At 39.4% G+C, this 11,257-nt stretch overlaps 1 long non-coding RNA gene across 1 annotated transcript; it reads left to right on the top strand.

The window, feature by feature from the left end:
* Positions 1 to 6,820: 6,820 nt before the first annotated feature.
* LOC126253171 (uncharacterized) lies at positions 6,821 to 7,118 on the top strand. The gene is made up of 2 exons (XR_007545915.1): positions 6,821 to 6,917; positions 7,012 to 7,118. It is a non-coding gene; the product is annotated as an uncharacterized LOC126253171 (long non-coding RNA).
* The last annotated feature ends 4,139 nt before the right edge of the window (positions 7,119 to 11,257 follow it).

Below are 11,257 nucleotides of genomic sequence, written 5' to 3'. Positions count from 1 at the left end.
AAATTAGAATCACATTCATTATTCATATTAAAAAATTTATTTAATTATTTCGTGTGGGGAGGTTACAACACTGACGATAGGATTCTAAGGGCATAGCATGTTGATCTGTTTGCAAGTACCTTTGTGTGTTCACGCTACTTCAACTGGGAATCAATATTCATTCCTAGAAATTTTGCATTTGATACACAGTCTTAAGAAGTGCCACCTGTATTTAATTTAACATTGTTATTTTCCCTGTTCAAACTGAAAATCATGGTATTACTTTTCTTTATGTTCAGTGTCACTTTATTGCTTATTCACTAATCGTAAACTTCCCTGAGAGTTTCTTTTGCTTTCTCTGGGGGAGTTCTCTTGTTTTCTCATAGACTATAATATTGCTGTCATTGGTGAAGAGAATTTTTTCACCATGAGTAACACTACTGGGAAAGACATTGATGCATATCAGGAATAGTATTGATCCTAATATACTACCTTGCAGAACCTCTACATTAATGTATTTTGGTTCTGATAATTGTTTAACTAATATTTAGAGCTACTTGAAGTATGTGTTATCTCTAATCTTTGTACCCTATCTACTAGGTATGATCGAAACCAGTCACTAGCTAACCCTCTTATTCCTAATGCTTCTACACTACTGGCCATTAAAATTGCTACACTAAGAAGAAATGCAGATGATAAACAGGTATTCATTGGACAAATATATTATGTTAGAACTGACATGTGATTACGTCTTCACGCAATTTGGGTGCACAGATCCTGAGAAATTTGTACCCAGAACAACCACCTCTGTCCATAATAACGGCCTTGATACACGTGGACATTGAGTCAAACAGAGCTTGGATGGCGTGTACAGGTACAGCTGCCCATGCAGCTTCAACACGATACCACAGTTCATCAAGAGTAGTGACTGGCGTATTGTGATGAGCCAGTTGATCGGCCACCATTGACCAGACTTTTCAATTGGTGAGAGATCTGGAAAATGTGCTGGCCAGGGCAGCAGACGAACATTTTCTCTCCAGAAAGGCCCGTACAGGACCTGCAACATGCGGTCGTGCATTATCCTGCTGAAATGTAAGGTTTCACAGGGATCGAATGAAGGGTAGAGCCACGGGTCATAACACATCTGAAATGTAATGTCCATCAATGAGAACAAAAGGTGACCGAGACGTGTAACCAATGGCACCCCATACCATAACGCCGGGTGATACGCCAGTATGGCGATGATGAATACACGCTTCCAATGTGCGTTCACCACGATGTCGCCAAACACAGATGCAACTATTATGATGCTGTAAACAGAACCTGGAGTAATTCGAAAAAATGACGTTTTGCAATTCGTGCACCCAGGTTCATGATTGAGTACATCATCGCAGGCGCTCCTGTCTGATGCAGCATCAAGTGTAACTGCAGCCGTGGTTTCCGAGCTGATAGTCCATGCTGCTGCCAACGTCGTCGAACTGTTTGTGGAGATGGTTGTTGTCTTGCAAATGTCCCCATCTGTTGACTCAGGCATCGAGACATGGCAGCACGGTCCGTTACAGCCATGTGGATAAGGTGCCTGTCATCTCGACTGCTAGTGATACGAGGCCGCTGGGATCCAGCACGGCGTTCCGTATTACCCTCCTGAACCCAAAGATTCCATATTCTGCTAACAGTCATTGGATGTCGACCAACACGAGCAGCAATGTCACGATACGATAAATTGCAATCGCAATTGGATACTATCCGACCTTTATCAAAGTTCTCAGGATTTATCCTAAAAAAGACCTACTTCTCCTACCGATGACTACAGGTATTTGACCATGTGTGGCCTGAGATCCACACCCTATAGTTTCATGAATCAGCTGTACCAGCCTAGTGAAACCCCATCTGTTGTTAGACCCGATGGGCACCAGAGAAACATGAGCAAGTTGGCTGTCCTCAGAGGCATCCCTAACCTCACATTGATTCGCCTTACAGCTCCATCAAAGTGTGGTCGATCATGATGGCAGAACTGCCCAACAAAGTGTACATAGGTGCCATGAGTCAGGGAATCTATCTCGTCCAGGTCACCACCTATGTCATATGCCCCATTCCTGTCCAAACTGTTATCCACCCCACCTACTATCACTACTTGGTCCTCTTTTGTAAAGTCCTTACATAAAGACCCTAGGTCCTCTATACATGACTTAGCCCTCCATTTGGCTTGAAGATACTGGTGGCCTGGTACGCTGCCCCTAAACGTTCCTGTATCTGAGGGTCTACAACTCGCCCATGGCTACTACCTAGCAGCAGCACTTTCTTCTTCCAAACATTTTGTATATTCCTAGGCTTCTTGGCCTCAGTTGAAGTGTGCTGCACATTTCTTGCTAGTCATTCTACCTGAGGCTCTTCTCCACTTAACTCTGGCAGTGGTAGACACCTGCTTTTGGTGTTGATGATAAAACTATCAGATCGCGTTCTCTTTCTTCCTATCCTCCCATGTGCTGCCAGTTCGCAGCCACCCTCCTCCCCCTTATCTCCCTTGATCCTTATCAGTTCTTTCCTTACTTCCTCCAACTGTTTCTGAAGGGCACAGATTTTCCTTTCCTGTTCCCCAATCAAAATGTTCCTACTGCATACGCTGCAGTTCCAGGAGAGAGCTTCTTCTGTTCTCTCAACATTCTCCCCACTGCATCCCCTGCGAGTGACAATATTTCCTACAAGACTGGCAGCAAATCCCTCTACTCACGACCCTATAACAGCTTCCACATTTGTCACTCGTGGCCAGTTTCGAAAGAATAATTAAGTTTAAAAAATGTTTTAAATTTGTCAAAGAGGCGAAATTGGCAGTGTGTAAACAAAAAGATGACACAAAGGTCTAATGTGCTGTGGTTTTTGTTTTTGTACTGATTTAGAGATACAATGACAGAAGAATAAATTTGTAATTACTTTGCTTTTAAAGAATATACGTTATCAGGTGTGTTTGGTCAGGTTTTTAAAATGTTTATAACTCGGAATATTTAGGCCTAGATCGCGTCTATGTAACTAGTAAACAATAAGAAATGTGTTAGTTAAATACGATTTAGAAATGTTTAATTACACTTTTATTGCGACAGTAGACACTGATGAAACTAGTAGCTGTCTTTTTTAAACGAATTTTGCACGACCAAGAAAACTTGAATAGTAATTTTTGTGTTTACGTAATGAAAAATTTCGGGTTATGTTGTAATCATCGGGACTTCAGCTACAGAAAAAGTTTTTTCAAGAAAAAGCTCTTCCGGGGTCACTAATATTCTGTTGTGTGACATGAAAGGACACTACAGAATAGATACAAAATAAAGAAAATTTAAATTTGACACTGTTTCCTCTTAAATAAGTTATTTTAGTGGACGAAGAAAATACCTGTGATCTCACTCGGTGGCCGTCTTGGCACGAGGGCATTTCTGTGTTAAGTTTGTTTGTTTCATTTCTAATCCGTTTTTCGTTTGTATTTAAATTTTTTGTAGAATTTCAGTCTTTCTTTTTATTTATATGTGATGGTAATTGTTTTGACCATTTTTAATAATAATGTAAGTTTTTTGCAACGATAAATGTGAACAATATTTTCCTAATGTATTAGAAAACATAAAGACCTAGAGCTGAGAATTGATTATGTACTTATTGTTGACTTGAAGTAAGGACGGAAATTGTTGCTTTTGCTTTCACTTTAACTGTTCCCAGTGAGGCCATTGATGTAACACTAAACATTAGCAAAAACTGCACTCAACAATGAAAGAGAACTTCACAGAAGCACTTTGACGGTTTTGCTGGGATGGCTGGTGTGGGCTGCAGCGGTGAGCGGGGTCGGCGGTGGGCGCTGCTGTAAGCCGCTGTCCTTCCTCAGCTGGGCTCCATCCATTGTGGTTGGGTAGTCGGTGACGTCAGGAGGCTCCCATGGCTCTCTTGAAGGTTGCCTCTATGGCGATTCTGAGGAAGTTCGAGAATACTGTTTTGTACTTTTTGGATCTCATGGTTTTATTGTTTTTCTGCCTTAAGTATGAGAGGTATTCCATGACGTCTTTTTGTTTCTGTTCCGTTAATGCATACACAGTTTGGCTTAAAATCCATGTGGTGGTTTGTGTCTTTGATCTGGGGAATGGTTTTATGTCCAGGATGGTTAATAGTTCCTTGTTTAGCCTTACAGGTGAACTTCTGTTTATCAGTGACAGCTTAATTTTGCATATCTTCCATATTTGTTTCGTTTCTACGCATTGGGAATGATGTTCGAAGGTGTCGTTTGCGTTACAGGTCTTACATTTTCCTGATGGTCTGTGGTGAATTGCTGCTAACCTTTCATTTGCGGGCACAATGTTGTTTATTGCCTTGTACCATTCGTATTGACCACGTTTGCGTGTAGGTTGAGCCACACTTGTCTCCAATTGTGCTTGGGTTCCTTTGATTCAATCTTGTTTCGTTTCACTTCTCCTCTCAATTCCATGTAGAGCTTTTTGGTCATCCTCGTTCTTGGGTCTTCTGCTATGTCTAGTAAGTAACCTTTTTGGACAAAGTATTCTCTGAGGTGTTTTAGTTTCTAGTGTTCTGTTGATATGTTTACTGGTGCTTCTTCTGAGGCTGGCCGATACGTATTTATCAGGACGTCTGTGAGGCTGTTTGGGTTCTTCTCTACTATTGCGTTGAAGCGGTGTATCAGCAGTGTGGCGCATTTTCTGTGGACATCGGTGTGGCCTACTCCTCCTTCATGGATGCCTAGCATGCATGTGGAGCACTGCACTTTGAAAATTTCCCAGTGCCAGAGGACGTAATGTATTGCTCCTTCGGTGTATTTTGCTATTTCCTTTAGCGGGTAAGGCACTTGCATGAGGAACCATACTTTGGACAGGAGTTGCTCGTTAATGAGCCTCACCTTCTGGAAAAGGTCCTCGAACCCTCGACCTCCTGCATCCTAACCCAAAACTCTATTCACTGCACCAACTGATGTGTGCTGACAGAGGTATTTACCATAGATGTCATTACAGTGTTGCCAGACTGCCACACTTTAAGGTCATTTTTCTGCTGGATGTACTCGCTGGACGAAATTTTGTGACAGACTTTTTCATATCGTTGGCGTGGTAGTAGTCCCGCTGCAAATCCTGAGTGCGCGAATTTCGCTTCACCCTGTATACTCCAAAATTCAAGATGACAACATCTCATATGGCATACTGTTGATGCTATATATGCCCACCTGATAATATAGCCTATACCATGTGATATAGTGAATCAAATATGTACAGATAAAGCATGCAAAATGTCTGTGAAAGGAGGGTGGCCCGAACCAAGAAAAACCCTGCACTGTGCACAAAAAGAATGTTATTAATTGATGAAAAGAAATCGTTAAACAAACGTTTTTAATTGTGACAATTTCGACTCTATTGAAGGAGAAAATACAGGTGTTTTTGGAATTATTTTCTTTGTAGATAAAAACACAATGGAAAAAGGTGAAGAGACTCTACGTATTTCCTTTTAAATATTGTTTGATGTGTTTACAAGTATAAAGTTTCTCTAGCAAATAAGTGTCGATGTTTTAAAATGTTTGAACGACACTTTGTTTTACCTCTCAGCAGTTTTCCATTCAATTTTTTGTCAAGAACAGTAGGTGACAATTTTATTCTGGTCATTAATCATTAACAAATTTTATCATTGCTAGATCTTTAATTATGAAACTATGTTTCGACTTCCTGTATCATTCATGGTTTGACACTGCGCTAAGTGATGTGGCATACTATGTATCGTAAATATATCACAATTTCCTCGTGACACCACCTTCTGCTCTGTTCCATTGACAGCTAGTGTGATTCGATATTTGTCCTGCTGCAATACTTATAAAATAGATACTGTTGTGTTCCCATGGCATTTATTTTCCTGCATTACCTGAGATTATGGACTTTCATTTAAGTAATTGCTTCATGATCTATAGACACTAGGAATGAATTTGTCAAAGCAGCTCATCAAAAGTATATACTTGTTTGATAAAACTGCTTCCTTCAGTATATACAGAGGAAAATTTTAATGACGTTCTTCTGAAATGAGCGACTGTGTAATAGCATCACACACCACTTGGTGGTCTTATATTTAATGCATCACAGAATGTTACCATGTCTTTTACTCTAAGGTGTTGTCATTTATTCCCAGTAGAAATAAGCATTTACAGGAGGGTTGGGATATGATGAGCGGAATCTGAAATAATGCTTATGTTTTAAGCATCCAAGTAATCTGCGTATAACAAGTACTGAGAGCAAAATTATCAATTCTCTGGGATTTCTTGTGACAGCTATAAAATTTAGTTTTTGTAACATGACACACTCCGAAACTGACCAACTTATTTATATGAAAAATGGTAAATTTAGTGTCTTGGTCTCTCCTCCCTCCCCTCTTTCTCCCTAAACACCCTCGCTCCTCGCCCCCATTTGGTAAATGTCTGCAGATTCCTGTGTTACTAAGAAATGTTAATAGTAGACTTGCTCTTCTATATGTACATTCCACACGTCCTGCCATATGTGATTTCAGTACAATGATCCGTTGTCGTTTGTCATAATTTTCGAGACTTCTTAAAATTCCATTCGTGTGCATAGAACCTCAAAAATAGAAATGATTCGTTCTTGTGTGATGTCACGTCTCGTAAGTACTCTTCTTACAGTGAAAAGCGGGATTGTTTTGTAGATGCAGCAAGACGTACATTTTGGAAATCACCGAAGTGAAGACGCCTTATTTTGTAAAGTCTGCTGTTATAATGGAATTTTTTGATGTTCCGTTTCGTTGCGTGTATTGTGAATCGACCTGCACGGAGCCGTTAGTTTGACTCTTTGGTAGTAGGTGTGGAGTATCTGTAAGATAAGGCTCTGCGTCCGGTTTCATCGCCTGGACATAACTTCCGTTCTTCGTGTTGGTGACGGCGTGTTGGGCGATTGTAAGAAAAGATGGTAAGTAATTTGCTTGCAACAACAACAACGGTAAAATATTGCAGTTACAGTTACGTGTGGCTATTCATATGCGAAATTACTTTTTTCTTTTTAGTCGGCCCATAAAACTTTCATCATTAAAAGGAAGCTTGCGAAAAAGCTGAAACAAAATAGACCCATTCCACAGTGGGTGAGGATGCGAACAGATAATACCATACGGTAAGTTACAGTTCTCTAATATTTTATGGTATAAAGTGAGATTCCTATTGTTCTACGACCTATCAGTCTGTGCATTACGTTTCCGCACATGCTGTCGTGGGATGTGTTGCACGTGTCGCAGAATTATGTGAAGTAATAACATATTGTCTTCTGCTTATGGTAGTGTAAATTTTGCAATTCAGTAATGGCACGGTTTTTTAAATTATGCTTCGGCCCCAGTTTATATTACTCTACTGCAGAGCCAGAGGTCCCGTATTCCTCCCCCCATCCCCACCCCCCTCTTCCTCGTCACTGACATTCTTCCAACCCAAGGCTGTTGTAAGTATTGTAAAAGGTATTGATTCGTAGATTTGCTATAAGCGTTTTTGCTTTAACGTATAGGGAAATACCGCCTTTCTTACCCATTTGAAGTGTTACAAAAACACCTTTGGTAGTATTTTCACTATGTTTGGTAAGAGAACTTTTTGGGAACGGGAATATTATATAAACAGTGACAAAGCAGAAATGAAATATTTACGAAATAATTTCTGTGAAATTTTTGGGGAAGTATTACAGCGCTAGGTGGGGGGGGGGGGGGGGGCAAAACTGTGTTGGCCTCTGCTTTTCAACAAACGAATGAACTTGTCCAGTGATTCGGACAAAAATTTCTCTGTGCTTGACCCACCATATTCTGTGGAGACGTAATTGTTCATCACTCAAGCCAAAATATTTGAATTTTGGATTAATACTGTGTTCTAGTAACAACTTCAAAACAGATTGTTCCTGCTTCTAGCTGAGTTTAGAGTTCTTGCTAAAGATGTGCTGTAATACTTTTGCAAACACAAATGTTAAAGTGGTACACAGGAACTTGATAAATGGGCAGCTGACTAAATAAGTCTCACCTTATGGTCAATGCTGCAAGTGGGAATTAGAGGTCAGGTTCCACCTGCCTGTTTTGACCCATGTCATCAATCTGTTGGAAACTGCTACTTCCAGTGTATACAAAACTACAATGACATCACTACATACACACGCCAATAAACATTCACAAAGATAAGTTCACTTTGACAAGAAAATGAAACTAATGGGACAACTGCAGAAAATGGGGTGGGGGGGGGACTAGGAAACGGACAAGCTCTATATACAATAACTAAAACACTGCATCATCCCAGAAATATATCATCTGAAAAACTTAACTACAGTGTTGTGCTACACCAACAAAACCACAGGAATCTGTCATTTGTTGACCTGTATAGTCCAACCACAGTGACTGATACCAGAAAACCAACACATACAACCCTGAAAAGAGGAATTCCAATTTTCCCTTGACATATAGAGTTCATCAGCAGCTATTGATACCAAAAAACAAACACCTACAGCTATGAAAAACTGAACCAAACCACTCAACAACTCAAACACCCCATGTTCCCTACATCAATTGAAACACCACACTCAATGAATGTACAACACACAAACATCAAAATTACTATAGAATAAAGCCAAAACAAAAATCACGAACAATAGCCTCCGAAATACGACCTAGGTTGGCCACCATACGGCTGCTCACTTGCATCAGAACTTGTCAACTTCATGTTGCCACAAATGATACCTAACATGAGACCGAACATCTGTAGAAACTGTATGGCAGACGTCATATCCCCGCTGATCTTGGAATGTAATGATACTCGTGAATTTCACTGTCATATACACACCTGACATAAAGCAAGAAACTAATGCTATTTAGTTAAAAAACTGAAATATTGAGCTGGTGGCTGTGTACAGAATATAGGTTGAATCTTGCACAGAAGATTACAGTAACCAGCCACTTTTTACAATGATTTTTATTTTTTTAAAAAAGTGCTGTTACCAGTTTTGAACAGATAGCTTCTTCTTCAGACGGCTAGGTCTCATTTTACATTATGTTTAGTGTTTTGGCATTGTTATGGTTGTAATATCATCGTTGTATGCATACCTCCATGTGATGGTGTGTGTGTGTGTGTGTGTGTGTGTGTGTGTGTGTGTGTGCAAGGAAAGTGCATTATACAGTTTTGGGTGTTGCAAGATAAGCAACCTGGTTGGAATGTGATGGTGTGGATTCTTCATTGTAAGTAACTGAAACATCTTCCATTTAATAATAAAATAATAATAGGACATCACCACCCCAAGGAATTTTTCGACAGATGGGGAAACAAAATGCGAAATATAATGTAAAGCTGGAACAAGCCATCTGAAGTTGAACCTATCAGCTCGAAACCGGTAACGGTTCTGGTTAAAGAAATAAATAGCATTGTAAAAAGTGGCTGGTTGCTGTAATCTTCCGTGCAAGTCAACCTATAATAAAAAATAACTTTTTGCACAATGAACACCAAACTAATCAGACCTAACAAACACCACATACATGACCAAAATATTTCTAACTTGCTGAAAACATTTCCACAACCTGTTACTGCCCCAACTATCTAAACTTAAAACCACATCAGCATGATGACAACCAAAACTCAAATATACCCAGTATCACATGTTAAACTTGGGCACATCCTCATCCACTGCCAGACCACAATCAAACACATCTACAAACACAACCAACTCCCTCTGCTCTGTAATGTCACACACCCCAACACCATTATGTCATAGGTCAGAGCAGACAGGTGGCCACAACCTTTGTCAGAAAAACACACGCCATTCACACGAGCAAGCACACTTCACATAAATGACAAACTCTAGGTCAGATCAGAATTTGCTCTGCTGCTAGAGCTGGTCATGTGTGCTTGAGGTGTGCTTGCTTGTATGAATAATAGTGTTTTCTTTTCTGATGAATGCTGTAGCTGAAAGCTTTGTCAGTGTCTTTTTAATTGTGCGTGTCTGAAACATATCATCTTTACAGTAAGTAGCGATCTTCTTCCTACATTGTAAATATTTAAGTTAATTATAGCAAATGAACTCCTTAAAATTGGCAAATGCATGGCTGAGTTTTAAAGATCATTTTTTCATTACATCAAGGGATTTGATAAAACCTTTCCTTGTTCATACATGCCCTCGATCTATTGAAGTAGACATGTGAATATGATCCAGATAACTATTGGAGTAACTCTAGTATCAATTTTGAGCAGTCAGAGCTGTACCTAGGAATGTTGAATTTTGCTGGCCATCTGTCCAGGATCACTAGAAGTTGCTGATGTACATGTAAAAAATAAGATGACTAATTGGATGCAACCCCCAGAAACTTTGCCAAAACTGATGTAGAGCTCATATGTAATTTTGCAGCACCCTGCTGTTAAACCTTTGTAAAACAATGAATTTGTGGTAGAATATTATTTCCCTAATATGCATACACTCAGTCCAAAAGTTGTATTCCTGATGTATAATGGATGTCAGTTTAGTAACTGGGTTATTCCATGTAAAGTTAATATTTTGGTGGTGGATTCTAAGGTGACCATTTCAATATTGTCATATTTGGGACATGGATACCTACAGATTGTGGGAACAGTGAAACTGACAAATAGCACCAACTCTAACCATGTTGGAGAAATTTGGGTTTGAAGGCTCAAGGATGTGAACTCCATTAGTTGAGCACCAATGTCTTTATATTCAGAGATCTACTGCTTAGTACTGAGCTGACCTCAGTTTTTATGCATAGTGTGTAGCACACTAAGTGGATGTAATATAAAAAGATACCTCATTGAGGTTTGTTACAAAAAAATGTTGAACCATGCAGTTTTTCAGGTTCTTCATTAAAGACTTTTTAAAAATCATTGTAACTTTGAACAATGAAACAATATACAGATCTCCGCTTTTGCAGTAACTCTTTATTGATACTATTAGTATAAGTAACAGTGAAAAGCATTTGGCATCACAATGAAATTTGTATCTTCTCTTAAAGATGACTAGATTGAATAAAAGTCAAATTTGACGAACTTAGAAGTCCTTGGATTGCAGGTTATGTGGGCATAGATAGGTAGTACATGGCCGCCAACAGTTTTACAGAAATGTTAAATTGGTAGTATACTACAAATGGCAGGGTTGACTAAGAATTATTCCAGTGATATACCTGCACCTAATCTCTAGGATTTCATACTATATCAAATTTCCTTTGCAATATTGGAAGTATGAAGATTGCACTTTTGCTGTTTAATGGTGCTGCAGCAGATAACAACCTCTGCTAG

This window comes from Schistocerca nitens, chromosome 4, assembly GCF_023898315.1.
Source record: "Schistocerca nitens isolate TAMUIC-IGC-003100 chromosome 4, iqSchNite1.1, whole genome shotgun sequence".
Taxonomy (NCBI): domain Eukaryota; kingdom Metazoa; phylum Arthropoda; class Insecta; order Orthoptera; family Acrididae; genus Schistocerca; species Schistocerca nitens.
Note: the sequence above shows the minus strand (reverse complement) of the source record. Positions and strands in the feature narration are given on the sequence as shown.